We start from the raw sequence: 18,787 nt of genomic DNA, 5'->3' as shown, positions 1-18,787 counted from the left end.
GAGCCCCAATGAAAATTGTTGGTATCCAGGTGGACCTGAAGAGATCTGCTACATTTATCACCTAGAATGTTCTCTTAGTACCCTGTCTGGACTACTTTCCTTTTTTGCCTCGGTTGAAATACCTGCTTCAGTTCAGTCTCAGTGGCACTCTAAATTGCACATCTGACCTGGCCTTCTCCTGCTCTGACCTGTCTGCAACTACTTCCCTAGGCCAGTATTTCTCATCCTCAGGTGCTGTGCTCTGGTAAGGCCAAGCTGCCTGCAGTTCTCCACAGTTTTCACAGTTTTATTTACAATCCTGCCTCTTCCTGGAATGCTCCTCTCACTTGTCATCACCAGGCCAGTTCTTACTCATCTTTCAGGTGTGGACTCAGGCATGATGCTCTTCAGGAAACCTTCCTTAAACACCTGGGTTCAACCCTCGGCAGCGTGGGCATTGCTCTACGTTAGCACTAATCTCAAGATTATGTGTCCACTTCTCGGATGATGCTGTGAAATCCCCTTGAACAGAACCCTGGTCTTATTTGTTTCTGAAGATTTAGCATCTGACACAGGATGCTTCGTAGACACTCAGTGAATGTCTGTTACTGACCTGGTTCCTGACTCCCATGGCTCTGGCCATACATTCAGATCAGATCCTTGTCAACAAGTCTCTTTCTTCAGCTTATGCAGCCCTTGATCTTACGATGGGGTCAAGTGGAACAGGGCCTGGAGTCTAGTTTTAAGGTGATTAACAACTTCCTTTTAGAACATAGTACCTGTCCTGAGCACAACAAAGGGAGACCAGCCTTCTGGTCTTTTGAGAGTGTAAGCAAAATATTTGAAATGCGTTTCCTCTAGCTGTCTGGCCATTGATGGATGGTTTTCTGTTGTTCCATTTATGTGCTCTGTGGTCTCTTGTGCCTTCTGGCCATGCAGGAGAATTGATGTGAGCTGGCTGCACATACCCAGCATGGGCCACCCAGAGCCTTTCAGAAGCTCCACTGGACAGTGGCAGAAGTCTTTCAGAGACTGTGCAAATTGTGTGTGCTATGGGACCGAGGCAATCAACAATCCTTCCAACCCGTTCCAGGCACATGGACCTGACCTCCTTCCCAGCACATTGTGGGGAACTTTCCCATTCATCCAGCCCTGTGGCCCATGCTCAGAGCATTTGGGGAATTCCCAGAAAGCCCTGAAGCAGAATGACTTACATGACTGCAAATTCTTCAACTTTAGCTTTGAAAAACTCTAGTCCTTGTGCAGAGCTAAACCGGATGAAGAGCGAGGGGACCCACTGAGGAACACTGCAGTGGTTGCAAAAGACATGCTGCTGGGAGAGTCATCACACTGGTTCTCACGGAGTTTATAATCTGGTTCTGAAGATGATTCCAAAAGAGGGGCTGCAAAATTGTGTGTGAGCAATGTCGATGGGCCTGCAATAACTCTTTCATCTCTGAAGGTCATGGCATTCACTGTATTTATGCAGTGTTCAGTTTTTTGAAAAAAAAAAACAGCTTTAATTCTTTTTCCTTTTAAGCAATAAAGAGCAACAAACCTTTTTTTTAAGTTTTATTGAAGTATAGTTGATTTACGATGTTGTTAATTTCTGCTGTACAGCAAAGTGACTCAGTTATACATATATATATATTCTTTTCCATTGTTTATCCATCTTATATAAAATAGTTTGCATCTGTTAATCCCAAACTCCCAATCCTTCCCTCCCCTCCCCGCCTCCCCCTTGGCAACCACAAGTCTGTTCTCTATGTCTGTGAGTCTTTTTCTGTTTCATAGATAAGTTCATCTGGATCGTATTTTAGATTCTGTGTGTAAGTGATATCATATGGTATTTGATATCTGCCTTATTCTGCTTAGTATGATCATCTCTAGGTCCATCCATGTTGCTGCAAATGGCATTATTTCATTCTTTTTTATGGAACAGGGTAGAGGTGGATGCGAAGAAAGATTACTATTCCACCAAACCAACTGTTGGCCCTATAATGATAGTAGCCCTTCTGTAGATATTTTTACTTTTCGCTCTTGTGAGATTCCAAGTCCTCAGAACTAAGGCTGAGTGCATTCTGCTGTCAGGTGAGAGCTAAGTGTCCAGACCGTCCAGACTGTTGAGCCTGAGAAGAAGTGGGTCACCTGCAGAGTCCAGCACTGGAGGAAGGAGGCCTCAGTCTCAACACCCAGCTCCACCTGTGTAGACCCTGAACCAGCCAGTCTTACTCCGGACCCCCTTTTCCACCCTCTGGCCCTTTATCCTGCTAGGAGTCTGAGAATCCCATTGCCAGTCACGGCATGGTCCTCGGCTTGGCCTCAGAGAAGGAAAGGCAAACGGCAGAGTCCCCGGTGAAGGCAGCTCTTGGTGGGTGGCTATCAGGACCAAGAGGGGCCTGGCAGTCAGTGAGGCTGGCAGAGCAGGGGATCTTAGATAACACATGCATCTGCTCTGTTCCGTACCTTCCCCCACCCATGGTCATAAGGTGAAGTGAAAGAAGCAAAGAGTGTATGGTAGGAAAATTGGAAACAGTCTGAATGAGCAACAGTAGGGTGCTAGCTAAGTTAATTATTGCACACTCTTAGTCTGGACTATTATACTGCCATAAAAACTATGTTGGTGAAGAAGCTTCTAGCTTTCAGCATAGTGACTGAAAAGGCAGGCTCCCAATGGGATCTCAATTACATCTAAACTCATGGTTTAAATGAACAAAATACAAAGGTATTGATTTATCTGAATGTAGGATTGTTGACTTTTTCTGTCTTTTTCTGTCCTTTCTGAAAAGATATAAACAATGGAAGTTATTTAATTTTTTGAAAATTAACAGATCCTCCAAACCAAGAACCAAAGAATGCTCTGACCTTGTGGATGACTTCTGGAGATTAGATTTCCCAAGGATTTGTGTCTTTCCTCCTTTCCCCCACTGCCCTCCGATCACTCCCCAGCTAGATCATGAATCAGAAGAAGATCCACAAGCCACAAACCAAACTGACTGGAAATGAACCCACACCAAAACCATCTGGCATTCTTCAGTTTCCTCCTCCCAACTCCTTCAGTAGAGGGTTCAGCCCTTTAAGAGCTCACCCATCCCACAAATATTTCTTGAGCAAGCGCTATATTCCAGACACAGCTCTGGGCATGGACAATATCCTTGCCCTCATTTTCGTCTTTTCCTCTCTTTACTAAATATTAATAGTATCTGTCTCCTCTTTGAGGTTCACTCTCCCATAGTCTACATGGTTGGGGAGGGAGGAGGGAGAAGATAAAACTAATGTCAGCTGAGCCTCCACTATTATCTCATATAGCCCTCTCAATAACCATGTGAGGATTTTACAGAAGGGGAAACAAACTCAGAGAGGTTGAGTAATTTGTACAAAGTCACACAGCAACTGAGGAGCCCAGCATGACCAAATTCCTGCTTTTCCTATGACATTATCCTGCCACTTTAGAGAAGCATAAAAAAAGTCAAGTTCTTTTATTCCAGACCCAGCTTTGTATTCCATTAACTTTGGTAAGACATCCAGACATAGGAACTCTCCAGAGTTTTAAGAGTCATCAGATTTAAAGAGGATTGTTGCCATTCTTGATTCAAACAATTTTTAATTCCCAAAGACAGCAAAACAGACTTAATAAATTCCTATACTTTATTTTTTAAAATTTCTCTTTCATTAAGACCTCACCAGCCAGTCCCCTTATAGAATATAAGATGTCAGGGATTATTTTCCCATCCAGAAATTCAATAAGCTGATCTGAGTTACAGGAACATGGGGTCCTACTTATGTCCAGAGGTACAGATGGCTGATTGATGGCCTTCCTGCTACTCTCCGAGCTCCTCTCCTCGTTTCCTTTTGCCCACTGTGCTCTGCCAAGCTCTTTCCCAGCCCAGAACTTTGCACCTGCTCTTCTGGCCAGGAACACTCTCCCAGCCGCCAGTGGCTGACTTCTCATCATTCCCATGTTGGCTCTCAGGCCATTTCTTCCCAAAGGCTATCCCTGGACTTCCTCTAGAGGAGACCACCCCACTCTGTCTCTTGTGTATTTTCTTCATCTTATCAACCACTGTTTGTGTTACCTCATTTATTTATTTGTTCATTTGTTTATTGTCTGTCTTTCCCCAAGGAGGATATGAGCTCCTTGGTTGTTTTAGTCTCTGCAGCAACCAGAACAGTACCTGGCATGGACAAGGCACTCAATCAATATATTTTTAAAATAAATTTATTTATTTATTTATTTTTGGCTGCGTTGGGTCTTTGTTGCTGCACGCTGGCTTTCTCTAGTTGAGGAGAACAGGGGCTACTCTTCATTGCGGTGCGTGGGCTTCTCATTGGGTGGCTTCTCGTTGTGAAGCATGGGCTCTAGGTGGGCGGGCTTCAGTAGTTGTGGCACACGGGCTCGGTAGTTGTGCCGCATGGGCTTAGGTGCTCCACGGCATGTGAGATATTCCTGGACCAGGGATGGAACATGTGTCCCCTGTATTGGCAGGCCGATTCTTAACCACTGTGCCACCAGGGAAGTCCAATCAATATTTTTGAATGAGTAACTGGACTCCAAAGGCCGATGGGAATAACTGTACTGACACATGTGGCCTCCAGGCAGAGACAGTGGGATGGGGGCAGTGAGATGGGAGATAAGGAAACCAAAACTCCATATCAAAAAGCTGGGAAACTAGGTCATCTTTTAAATATCTAGAAATCCCCTTCATTCCTTCCACACCTTTTCTTCCATCCCATCTGAGATCTGAATATGGGAGGCTTCTCTCAGTCACCTTGACCTTAGGATCACTTTTTTCCTCTGAACAGAGTGGCATCAACAGATATATATTTTTTATATGTACTGGAATCCATTTCTCATGTAAACACTGTTCTAGTGCCTGCCACTGAATGCTGTTTCTTTGTTTTCCTTATTAAAGACTTAACCTCTTTGGGAAGTTTTCTCAGGTTTCCTGCGGACACCAATCTCTTCTGCCGTGAAAGTCAAGCTGATCACCTTTGATAACGGGACAAGAAGTGATCTAAGTCAGAGGGTGACCCAATTACAATGTTTGTGCTGTGTCCCGTGGAGAAAACCAAAGCTGAACTACAGTAACTGCTGATAGAAAGATCTGGAGATAGAAACTGACTTGATTTCTGAAAAGGAAGTCTGAGTACAAGCTGGCATTCCTCCAAAACCTGTGTATTGTGTGAATTCCTGGAAGATAGTGTGGTTCCTAGAACCAGGCAGAAGTGGCACACCCAAACAATCATGCTCCAGAGATCTGCAAAGGCAATGGGAAAACAAACTCTGTGGCTTGGTGAGTAGAGGACAGAGTTGAGTCTTGGCAGACTAAGTTTTTTCTGCTTGTTCTGTTGCTACTCTTGTTCTTGTTGACCTGTTCAACTCTATGGAGAGATCAAAAGTTTCATAAATACCTTGTATTCTAAAACTTGCCTCTAAGCAACAGAAACAGCACCAGGTATTTTTGACCGGCCACCATCTGATAGTTGCTGCTCTAGACTGAGGAAATGCAGCAGTGGGAGCCGGACCTAGTTCTGTCTTCATGGAGACACCATCTCCATACAAGGACAGAGCACCTCCAATCTCGAGGTCTGTAAGTTGAGGACAGTGGTGCTTCTGGTTACACTGAAATATAAGAAAAGAGAGCCTAGCCTCTAAAAGTTCTAGTGCTTACGTTGATCTCAGTAAAGGATCTCTACAGAGGAATTCCACACCCTACCCCTCCCCCTGCCTCCAGGAAGTCATCAAGTCATGAAGCTCTTTGGTCTGAAATATTGGATTAGAATCTCAGGAAACAAGATCTCTCAATGGGCTGTTAAGACATGGGAGCATTCTCTAGCTTCAAACCTTCCTGAAACTGCCTCTCTTTTATGATTTCTTATGCTTCGTCTACTGGAAACTTATGCTGAACTTTTAAAGAGTTTACATCTTAGATTATAAGTGTGAGAGACTTTTTTTTTTTTTTTTTTTTTGCGGTACGCGGGCCTCTCACTGTTGCAGCCTCTCCTGTTGCAGAGCACAGGCTCCGGACGCGCAGACTCAGCGGCCATGGCTCACGGGCCCAGCCGCTCCGCGGCACGTGGGATCCCCCCGGACCGGGGCACGAACCCGTGTCCCCTGCATCGGCAGGGGGACTCTCAACCACTGCGCCACCAGGGAAGCCCCCATGAGAGACATTTTTAAATGCAAGGACTGAAGAGCCATAGAAATGATCCTTTGGCAGTTCCCATCGCTAGCAACAACATTTTCAGACTCCAGAGAGGGATTTATTTGGACACTAAAGAGCTGGTGTGAATGGTGAGAGGAGAAAATGGTGCAGCAGAGCCAGCATGGAGGAGACAAGAGGAACCCTGAACTCTGACGTGAGCCTGGATAGTCCGCTTCTCCCAGCCTCTGCTTTGTCTAAAGTGAGAGGTGTTATCTGGGGGTCCTCTGAGATTACCAGGTCTGTGAGCCCATGAAGGACAGACATGTCTCACACACACTATTTGATGCCGTTTGAGTGATAAGTAGCAGATATGTATGAGACAATCCGTTTGAGTTTTTTAAAAAAGTAGTTGTAAGAGTGGAAGAATATCGTACTAATAATAACTGACATATGTCAAAAGTTTACAATGAGTTGGGCTTTACGCTTTTCCATATTGAGTCTTTCTTTAAATTTCAGGACAGCCCAATGGCAAAAGTAGCACTATGATCTATTTTTCCGCATCCATAGAAATGGAGGCTCAGAAAAGTGATACTGCCAGCCAAAAGTGCTAAAGCTGGAAACTGGCAGAACTAAGGCTCAAACCCAGGTGTTGGGCTGCAGCTGTTGTGTCCTAGGGAGGGAGACTCATAGGAGCAGCTTGTCTGCCTCCAAGAATTGTCTCTGTGAGCCCCGTGAAGGGGGAACTGAGGCAATGGCTCTCTCTCCAGGTTTCAAGTGAAGAAGCAACTTCCTGGACCCGTCCCAGAGGACGGCATTTCTTGCAGGCAAGCTGAGGCGTAACCTTGCAGCTGACTCTCAGTTACACATAACCACCACCTCCCCAGGATTTGGTGATCTGACAGAGGTGCTTAGACATCACCCCATAGCCCAGTGACTCATCTAATTGTCTGCCTGTCAATGCCATAGTCTTCGAACATTCTGGTGGTCTGACTTAGTTGTCTGTTCATGTCTCGAGGGACATGTCTCTGAGATGCAGTGTAAGGTGTTTTGAGAGATTAGGTAGTGCTGAACTGGACTGCATTTGGGAAGGCGTTCTCTGGATCCCAGCCCTGATGGCAAATGATTAGGTGGAAGACAAACACCGAGAAGAGATTCTCTAGGAGAATCAAGCTTTAAAACAAAGGAATGGCTTAAAACAAAAGGAATCTCTCAGAGATCTGCAAGGACTGCAATCATTAAAAGTTCAAACTTATGCTAAATCATTCATTCAGTCATCAAATGTTTTCTGAGTTTTGTGCTGGGCTCTAGGGAGGCAAAGATGAGTAAGAGAAGTTGCCTACTTTCATGATCTAGTTGGGAGATACTACTTATCAGAACACTCTCCTTAGGTTTCCTGGGAAATCCAAGTGATGTTACATGATGTATCTCTTTCTTTGGAATCAGAATAACAAACTTGAGTTCAGGTAAGAGCCTCGTCTCCCACTCTAGTCACATAACCACTCTGAACCTCAGTTTTCTCTTCTGTGAATTGGGAATAATCGTTTCTACCTCATTGTATCATCCTGAGGATTGAGAGTCTTTGTGTGAAAGTAAGCTGCAGGTGATTGAATGTAAAAGACAGGGAATAAATTGGTCGTATTTTTTGAGGTCTATGAACAGATTTCCCTCTGCCTTCCGTGTTCCAAGATCTCACTTAGCAGCCTTGTTTTTTTAAAAAGTTGATGAATTGAAGTTATCTCCTGCTTCTGTTCCTAAAATAATACAAACTCCATTTTTATTAATTTCTCAGAGTTGTCAAGCTTGGGAATTCTTATGTCAGTTACAGATCTTGGATGATAAGCATTTAGTGCTTATCAGCCAAACATTTAGTGCTAACCTTTAGGTTAGACCTAAAAGGGCATTTCAGACCCGAGACAATGGGGATTTTTGAAAGCTTCATCCTTGCAAGGAGCAAGCAAGAAGCAAGGGAGCTTCAGGATTAGGGACAAAAGCCTTTTTAAACACCTTCTGACCAATTTCCTCACTCTTGTCAAAACAGGAACAGGCTTGTGTAAAAGGGCCACAGAGGGGCTTAGGTTTGCTGAAAGGCACTGAACGGCCTCCGATGGATTATCAAGGGCTGACTCAGTTCCCAGCGGTGTCAGCAGTAGGCATTAAGCAAGTCCTTCTGTTTATGAGCAACTCAGTCAGGTGGGTTTGGTCTAACTGGCTTACTTTGTGCCAGTTACATATATTTGGCCAAGCTGAGCTGCTTATCTGCAGAGCTGTTGATCTGTTAAGGTTTCTGTACCCTGAGTCCTCATCTGAGTTCTCCTTTTCCCTTCCCACCCCGATCCTCCGTGCTCATCTCTCGCCTGCCTCGCTTTGAATAGACAACCCATCTAGTCCCCTGACTTACAGATTTTGAACACCTTTTGGTGTTCCTGCTTCCTAGAATTCTTCGAAAATGCAAAGCCTAGGTGAGATATCTAGAGTTCTTTTTTTCTGCTTTCTATAATGGCAGAAGTAGTCAAAAGCAGAGATTTCCCAAATTACTGGACTTATGGAAAGAAAGGTGTGGACGAGATTTCCCCTTTGGTAGGTCTAAATCAGGTGATGCATGTGTGTCTAGAAATCTGCACTTTAACATGTATTTTAGGGGTTTCTTATGATAAAGCAAGTTTGAGAAACAGCTTGGATTTTTGTTGGAGTGATAAGAGTTGATAATAGTTACATTTACTTCTTCAAGTACATTTTTTTTTATCCTAAGAGCCTCCATATTGCTGAATGGTTGGCCGTATGGATGATCTCACCAGCATGGAGTGGCCCTAACGTAGTGAAAAGAAAATGCTGTGCATAGGAAATTAAGAAAGGAGGCTGGATGCTGACATATCCCAGACTTCAACCAGGTCTTATGAAACATGTTTTGGTGCTCTTGAAGCTATGAGCATGAGCTTTCATTGGTGGCAATTTAGTCACCTTGGGAGAGATTTATGTTCAAGGTTTTTTCCCCTTGTTTGTATAAAAAACTGCCTGGAACCCATCAAAATAATTAAGCTTCCTGAGAGTAGGGACCACTCCATGCTTCCTATGGTGTCTGGCACACAGTAGGCTCTCAATAAAACAAGAAAGTGGATGAATGAATGAATGATTGAACATTGCATTCATTCCATGAATGTGACTGTGGCAGAGCTCCTTCCTCTTGTCTGTATATTTCTGTCTTCCCTTCTGTGTGATGCTGGGAAGAATTTAGCTGATATCAAAAGAGTGGAGAGTAAACTTTGACTCCGAGTTCACTCTATGCGGGACAGACATTCACTATCTGGGCTTTCTGAGCTTTATAGTTAAAGTAGAGGGCTTTCTCCAGGACATTGGGTGGGGGCCAGTTGAGACAATGGGCTCAAAGGGCTTTGTTACCACCCAACTCCTGAACCGTTGTGAAGGACTATTGTATGTTTCCTCTACTTAAATGCCTCCAATTCTCTGCCCCACGTGACACCACCATTACCCCTCAGTTTCATCTTCCAGAGGGAGAACTTTGAGAGTCAGTGCCCAAGATCTGTGAGACACTGGTGCATATTTGCTTCTTTTTCTCAATATATGGACACTCAGTATATCTCAAGTCTAGAAAACTAAAGGAAAACTGTAGTATTAGCAGTAGAGGATGGCCAGAGAGGAGGATGTGTTCCTTGACCTTGGGCAAATTCTTCATCCTTTCTGGGTCTTAGTACCCTCCCCTATAGAATGGGTAACCTGTTTCCGTCATCTGTTTGGTCCCTTCTGTGTCAGCTTGGAAGCCCCCTGCCAGGAGATGAAGGGTAGCTCTGTTCTATGCATGGAGGATACATGGGAAGAGGCCCACATGTATAATAATAGAAAGAAAATGAAAGTTATGGCCCTTTAACCTCTTTCTATGGTGCAAATATGGAAAGGTAAGCAGTCCTAAGAAAGAAAGATGTTGTGAAAGAAAACAATGGTGACCTGATCTGTTTCTTCTCTCTGCTACAGTGACCTTACCTGGGTTGCTTCTCCATGTTGTGTATGTATTTTTATTCTTTTCCTCTTTCATTTCTACACTCATTCAACACACATTGATTGAGAAGGTGGGGTTCTATTGGCTCTCTCATCTGTGCAATCGTGGACCCAGGCTTTGTGTTTTCCTGTTGCTAAACTTTCATCTTCTCGGGCGAAAGAGCAATTGTTCTTGTTTTTCTGCTCTGCATCTCACAATGACGGACTGTTAAAACTCTGTCAGGCGTTACTCTGACCAGCCTTTGCCCGCTCTCCAGGGGGCTGAGGAACAGCTCCCTGGATACCACCAGTCCACATGCTTGGGGTGGCCTAGCCCTTTGCTGTCTCACCTGCCTCCCCCTGCCCAGTTGTAGCTCCTCCATGCCCAGGAGGCAAGTGGCCTGTGGAATCTACCAGCTGGCTTGCTGCCCCTCGAGCCATTGAGTATAGTCGTGTGGCAAGAGCAAAGGCTATGAAGTCAAGGAAACCTGGGTTTTGAATGAAATTCCAACGTGAACTAGTTTTGAGAACTTCGCCAAATTTCCTTCCTAAGCTCTCTGAACCCTGGCTCCTCACACATGAAAAAGACAACGATCATAACTATTTTGCAGAATTGCCTTAAAGCTAAAATGAGATAAAATATGGAAAACGTTTGTTCAAAAAATGGATTGATATTTGCTCATGAAATCTCCAGCTCCATGTCCTGAACCCTATCCTCGCACGTCTAATTTCTACCACATTTTAAAGTTAGATTCTCCTGCCACTTTTACCATGAAATGCCAGAAGTACTTTCTCTCTCAGCTGGTTTCTTTTGTGGCTCAAATTACATTTTACCATGCATGTTAGGTATTTGTGGTGTTGTCACGTTCCCAACTAGAAAGTAAACATCTTATTTATCCTTATTTTGCCCCAAAGCTAGCACAGTTGATTTCCCATGAGATATAGCACTCAAAAAAACCTGCAAAATGACTTAGCAAGTGAACATAAAATGAATTATTACGTGAATATGGTAGTAAGAGAAATTTCTACGTGTAAGAAGCTCAAAGGGGTATTTTAGCTGATGTATCTATCTGAAATAAAAGATCTGACAATGATCTTCCAGCAAAATACTTCAGCATATATAACTGATAACAAGTTTAGGATCTAAAATATATAAGGAATTCTATGACTCAATAAGAAAAAAGAACTAATTATAAAAATGGACAAAGAATAAGAACAGGAGATGTCAGAGAAGATAAAAACCCAAATGGGCAATAAACATATGAAATGTTGTTGGACCTTATGAGTAATTATAAAAATGAAAATTAAAATAATGAGGGACTGTTTCATAAAGTGGAAACTTTGGAAGTAATAAGTATTGGTGAGGCTGTAGGAAATGCGGAGTCTCAAAAAAATGCATGTTTTACCCCAATGTTCATAGCAGCAGTATTTACAATAGCCAAGACATGGAAGCAAACTAAATGTCCATCAACAGATTAATGGATAAAGAAGATGTGAGATATATATATATATATATATATATATATATATAATGGAATATTAGTCAGCCACAAAAAAGAATGAAATAATGCCATTTGCAGCAACACATGGATGGACCTAGAGATTATCATACTAAGTGAAGTAAGTCAGACAGAGAGAAAGACAAATATCATATGATATCACTTATGTGTGGAATCTAAAAAAATGATACAAATGAACTTATTTACAAAACAGAAATAGACTCATAGACATCGAAAACAAACTTATGGTTACCAAAGGGGAAAGGGGGGAAGGGATAAATTAGGAGTTTGGAATTAAAATATACACACTACTATATATAAAATAGATAACCAACAAGGACCTACTGTATAGCACAGGGAACTCTACTCAATATCTTGCAATACCTATAATGGAAAAGAATCTTAAAAAGAATATATATATATATATAATTTTATATATTCAGTACAATGAATCACTTTGCTGTACACCTGAAAGTAACACAACACTGTAAATCAACTATATTTCAATAAAATTTTTTTTAAATGTATGTTTCAATTTGATCATGGCATATTCCTGCAGTGAAATATAAACGTGTGAAAACGATGAGCCTGCTCCACGTTTCATCAAGCATAGATACTGAAAACAGAACAGATAATGATAAAGACTGACAAAGGCTGCTTGCAGAGGTCTAAAATAGTTTGACTGCATTTATGTGTAACATCCACACACACATACACACAGCCATTCCCTATGCTGTTTTTGGAGGGGGAGATGTAGTAAGATTATGAAAATGTAGACAAGATATTCACACAACACTGGTGACCTGGTTTCCTCTTGGATGGAGAGAGGGAGCAAGCCCTCAGGAGACCCACACCGGGATCTTTAACTTTATAACAAAATAAGGGTGGTGACTGGGAGTGTTTTTATTTTATTCTTATATTCTCAACTAGAAAGACTTAATAGTTTTAAAAATTAAATATAATGTAAAACTTTCATGACCGGGGGACACAATGGGTCACTCAATGGAAATTCAGGTTTGCCAAACACCAACCTGCCCCAAGGATTGGCCAGCTCCCAGATGTTTACTTCCAGAATGTTCCAGCTTATTGCTCATTCAAAAGGAATGAGCAGGGGTTTTGTTGACCTATACCAAATCATACCTAAAGTGTTTCTGAAAATCCAGATACATTATTAAAAACATTATTTAAAAAGCTTCAATTTTGCTGCAGAAATACTTTCTCCTGTAAGGTGACCGCTGTATTATTTTTTTTCTTCTTTTCCGTCCAGGGCTGATAGCATATCAACTGCTGATAATTCAACGTTGAGTGCTGAGTCTTTCATAGAAATTAAAGCAAAGAAACAAAAAACTCTCCCCAAGGTCCCGTCGACATCTTCTGTCCACGTGGCATGCTAAGGGAGCTTGGTAGAAGTTGAAGTTGGCCACCAGGTTCCTAAGTGGTGGCTACACTGGCCACTGGAGAACGGCTGTAGGAGAGGAAAAGAGGGTTTGTTTTGGAATTCAAGGGTAGGGAGTGCAGTTCAGGGAGGGGCAGAGGAGGAGTCCAGATGTTCGATCTCCCTGGAATCAAATTTAACTCATCACTGAAGCAAATGAATGACATAACTTTTCTGGATTCATCTACCATTTATTGAGCATCCATTTTGGCTTCATATTTTATGGGATCTATGCTTTGCAGATGCTACCCCATTATTTCTCTAAACGACCACTGAGACAGTATTATGCTTTCCTTGTCTTCAGATGAGGAGACTGAGGCCCAGAGAAGTTGAGTGACTTGCCTAAGTTTGTATGCTTGTGGAGCCAGGAGCTAAAGCCCAGTCCCAGATTCAGTTTGGTATTGCCTCTCTCTTAGATAATTCTCTGACTTGATCTGTTTTCTCTCTTGAAAAACAATCTCTTATCTCTCTTTCCAGGAAATGTTCTTCAGTCACCTGTAAACATTTGTTTCAGGAATAGCATCTCACTTTTTCCCACAATATCCCACCTGATAACCTCACTGGACTCAAACATACAGAGAACCTCTTTCCTTAACTTTACAAACCTTTGTAACCTACCCAAAGTCAGAACTGAGGTTTATGTCACCCTCAGTGAATGTTTATTCAAGAGCTAACAGGAGACAGCCTTTAGAAGATAACTTTTAAAGGAGAATAACAAGTTTATGTTTCTTCAAAATATGAGGCAGCTTATTATGGGATGCAGAATAGTTTGTAATCTTTCCCAGGGGTCTGAGATAAAAATACTTCTTTTTAATGTTCTCTTTCACTATCTTTTTTTTTTTTTAATTAATTAATTAATTTAGTTGTGGCTGCATTGGTTCTTCATTGCTGCACCTGGGCTTTCTCTAGTTGCGGCGAGCAGGGCCTACTCTTTGTTGCGGTGCACGGGCTTCTCATTGCGGTGGCTTCTCTTGTTGCAGAGCACGGGCTCTAGGCGCGTGTGGCATGCAGGCTCAGTAGTTGTGGTGCACAGGCTTAGTTGCTCTGAGGCATGTGGGATCTTCCCGGACCACGGCTCGAACCCATGTTCCCTGCATTGGCAGGGGGATTCTTAACCACGGCTCCATCAGGGAAGTCCTCATTATCTTTTCATTCGTAGCTAAGTAACTCAGAGAGATTCTTCTCCGAGTTGTGTTTATGAGTTGCCTGTCTTGAAGGTATTAGTCATCAGAGTTGAGACTGGCCAAGCCCAGTCACAGAGTCCTTCTTGTGTCTTGTAGGGCTGGACTCACAGGAAGCAAGTTGGGGCTTTCCTATTTCTTACATTGTTTAAGGTGTTCATGGGATTCGATGGGAGTTCATGTAAACTGGGGTTCCAAGTTTTTGGAAACTACCTGAAAATCCTCCAGTAGTCCCCTTTACATGTTTTGGGGCTGAAAAGTTTCTGCCTGATCATGCTTTTAAAGGAGAGATCCAGGAACGACTTGAGGGAATCACAAGGATAGAGAGTGTTAAGGGTATTTCTCAGTGTGACCTTGAGCATCTCTGCTCTAGTTCATTATCTACCCACACCACCCGTCCCCCAGATCTGGTGTCTCACATTGCCTTTTGTGCTGTAAAAGCCAAATGAGAGGCTTTTAAATTATTTCTGTTGCTTAGAAAAGAGAAATATTATCCCTGGTAACAAAATCATCAAATTTTATTATGTGTAAGCCAGTGCTATATATTTCAGAGTTTTGCTTTAAAGGATATAATTTAGAGAAATGGGACAGCTTTTCATGGGCTTGGAAATTTCTATCGTCAAGACATATTACTAGGGAAGTACAATACGTTGTAAAATTACAAGGAACTGCGATTCAGCCCTATTTTGACTTTATTCATAAAAAACAAATTAATAGCAAATGAATAAAACTTTTAAACCATTTTCTGTGTAATAATACTAAACAAAACAACTAATAAAACAGCCGCATTCCAACAGCTGTTTAAGAAACCCCAATGATATTTCATCCATTGTGAAATTTGGCATTTGGGCAGAATAAAGACCAAAGTAAATATTTATTGATTCATGGGAGAACACTGAAAATTCCTCCTTTATAAGTAGAATAAGCAAATAAACCATGATTTATAAAAACCCTGGCTAACTAAATCAGCTAATGGGTCTATTCAAAAAATTCTTATCATGTAAACTGTGAACTGACATTTATAATTGAAAATTACCAGTTTCTCTATGAATTTAATATACATATAGTTAACCACCTGCTTGACTGTTATATAGAGCCATTTAAATGTGCAAATGGATGTAAAAATGTTTGAAGGCTTTTGAACCAAACACATTAATTGCCAATGTGTGTTAATGGAAACAGGCAGAATGGATGCTTGCCTCCTTCTGTAATAAATGTAAAAATTCCCTGGGCTTCTGAGTCTGTGCTGAGCACAAATAGAGGCCTTTTATAGGAGAAGCTCATTGGAGAGATTAAGGCCCTCAACCCCAGCCAAATAGGTGAAAAGGAGACAGGGAAAAAGTTACATCAGCGAGATTTATTATAAGTGCCGCATTTCTATCACAGTTCTGTCCAAGCTGGGAATTGGAGGCTTCCTGATGGGCCCACATCACTGTGGGAAGGGCAGTGAGGACTGAGATGAAGTGTAAAGCAAGCCTGTGGGCACGTCAGTACCTGGTTCCCTCCTGTTGACAGCACTTGGCAAGTGACCCTGTGCTTTCCCTTAGTGGCCTGGGGACCCCTGGACCTGCCCTCACCGGGCAGTCACCCATGTGTTCAGAAACCCTTCCTCCTCCAAAAGCTACATCTGTCCTCTGTCCCCTGCTTACCTGTGGGCTCCAGGTGTTTCAGATAGAGAACCTATGGATAGTCTGGTGTGTCCCCCTGCCCAGTCTCTCATTGAAAGGGGCCACTGGTTGTCTGTGGCTCTGGGGCAGGTGGCACCTCTGGGGGCTGGGTGTTAAGTCCCTCCTGCAGCCATGCTCTGGCTCACCCTGCTGTTCTGTGACTGTCTGCCTATCGTGGTGCAGATGGAGGGACCCAGCTTGACACCGAGCCAGAGCTCACTGGTGGTAGCAGAGGCCTGGGAGATGGTTGGGGAACTTCTGGGGGCGGAGAAAGACCCATCCTTGGTTAAGAGGGCACCAGGGAAGAGAGATTTGGCCCAATGTCAGAGCTTTAGTCTTCAGAGGAAGTCGAGACTGTGAGGCGTATGGGTCTCCTGACTGTGCCAGCAGCCTGGTCCCAACATTGCACATCCAGGTGTTACAGAGAGGGACATATGCCAATCAAAAACTAAAACTGAAGCTTTGATGGAAACTTGGCCATAGGTTGGGGCCCAAGAAGCTGTTTTGGGGGTGGCTTCTTACAAAACAAATTACAAAACGGCAGAAATCGTTCTCCACTTGGTAAAAATCAACCTCAGAAGCATTCAGAGCATCACAGGTGACACCAGGGTTGTGGGAAGGGACTTACTCATGGGGACTTTGGGAAATTCCTAGGAGTAAGAGAGGGACTTGGCAAGAATCTAAGGTTTTTGAAGAGCCAGTTGGGGTAAGAGTCAGTGACACGGGAATATTATTTTTCATGAGACTTAGTTCTCCTCTACAGGCTGATGGGACCTGGGAACACCCAGGTAAGGTGAAACATGAATAAGGTATTACATTTGGACATATTTTTCAGAGTCAGCTGGTCAAACCCCAAAAGGACACCCTGTTCACTGCTGTCCCTCACCTCTGCTCCAGCCCGTTTAGTCAGTGCCCCCAAACCCAGCACTCAGCTTCACACTCCAGGCTACTTTCTGGATGGTCTTTGGACAGTCTCACAACATCAGTTCAAATCTCAAAAGATAAAGACTTTTCACCATAAAGATATTAAGAAGACTGTGCCACAGGCTCTGAGAGCAAGTTCCAGAGAGGAGTTCCAAACGTCCTGTGAGCATAATTATGCCATGGCACTTAGTGATCATTCCTCCTATGCAACAGCTTCCCCAGCTCACCCCAGACCCAGGTCGCTGTCGGGAGAGCTGCAAGAGGAAGAAAGGGACCCAAAGCTCTTGGGAAATCAGGTCCTCCTTTCTGGAGAGACAGAGAGAGAGAGAGAGAGAGAGAGAGAGAGAGAGAACGAGAAGACAGCATGAGGGGCACCTCTGTGGCCTCTGACCATGTGGGTCTGTGCACAGAGCTCAAAGCCTGGGAGGAAGTGACTTGCCTGGCAGAGGTGTGACCTATGGTTCAGAGCAGGCCCTGGTCCCTGGGAGCCCAGAGGCTGGCCCTGGGCTAGCTGGGGCCTCCGCAGTAGAAAGAAGAAGGAGATGGGAGAGGTGGAGTCTGGACCAGCTATCCGGCTGGCCTCAAAGGGGGTCCCGGTCCAAATCCCAATGGCTTAAATGTCCTGAGCTTCTTTGTCCTTGTTCATTTGGGGAAGGCACTCTGCTGCACGGGGCTGTTGGGTGACAGTAGGAGGGTTTTGGTGCTGGAGGGGCAGAGACAGTGACAAAGACACAGTGAAGGCCTGCAGTAGTGTGTCCGGGAGTGGGGGATAGAGCAGGTTTCCCCCTGATAGTGGGGCAGGGCTACGGTGACCAACTGTGCCAGTTTGTCTGCGATTGAAGGGGTCCTGGGACGTGGGGAAAGTCCTGGGCAAACAGGAGAACTTGTTCCCCCTGGGCGAGGACAAGCAATCACTGGGCAGGGCATTGAGGCTCTGGCTAGGTGGGAGGAGAAGCTCCCGAGGTATAAACTTCCTTCACAAAAATCAGGTTCAAAACCAAAACCCAAACCCCAAACCAAAACCAACCACCAAAAGAGACAATTTCCTCTCAGTGAACTTATCTGATATGGGGAGCCCTCACTTTTGCTGATGGCAGCCACTCCTGATTTATTATTTGTTTTAAGGAATTTCTTGTACCTTCCTCTCCCTGTGGGGGTCCTGGTGTTGGAATTGAGGTTCTGGGTCTCAACTCTGCAGGCTTCTGCCTGGGGAAGTGTTCCCTCCGAGCACTTGTAAAGTTCTACGTGTGAGTTACACAGTCAGCAAGAGGTGATGGCTGAGCCAGGTGGGTGAGCCAGGTCATAGCAGACTTGGGGCAATGAGACACGTCCCAGCTCCCAGCATCTGCCTTGGAGCCTGCTGAGGGACAGTTTATCTTGGAACCAGCCAGGCTAAGGCTGAAGGGTCAAAGACCTGGTATCTATGACTGGGCGAGGCTGGAAAAACATGCAGGTTGCCTGGCTACCACCAACTCAGTTCTCCCCTGTAAGACTTCTGTATTGTGGTCAGAAGCAAATCTGAGACCTTAAGAAATCCCTCTGTTCAATACAGATACCATTTAAAACATCTTCCCATTGGCATCAGGGATTATTCTTGTTTTATTTCTGGGAGGACAATTCTAGAGCTGGTTGTTTTAAAATAGTTTCAAGTACAATGCAATTAATTTTCATAAAAACATCACACTTATCAGATGTGATCCTGCCACTCTCTTAGAGGAGCAGCTGTTGGTGTTTGCAGCCCTATGCGTTTATCTTTTTGACATGTTACGGAGGTTTTTTTGTTATGTCAGATAAGATAAAAGTAGGTGTTTGTTGCTACAGTTTCCCTTAGTACCTAGAATTCTGCACTTATCTAAAAGAGCCAGATGTTGAATTGAGGATGGAATAATAAACACTGAGATTTGCTTTGAAATCCACCTCTGTAGAAGTATGTTCTCTTAAGAGATTTACAAGGAATCTTTGAGTT

This window comes from Delphinapterus leucas, chromosome 2, assembly GCF_059928025.1.
Source record: "Delphinapterus leucas isolate spDelLeu-1000000601 "Yukka" chromosome 2, BTC_Dleu_Yukka2, whole genome shotgun sequence".
Taxonomy (NCBI): domain Eukaryota; kingdom Metazoa; phylum Chordata; class Mammalia; order Artiodactyla; family Monodontidae; genus Delphinapterus; species Delphinapterus leucas.
Note: the sequence above shows the minus strand (reverse complement) of the source record.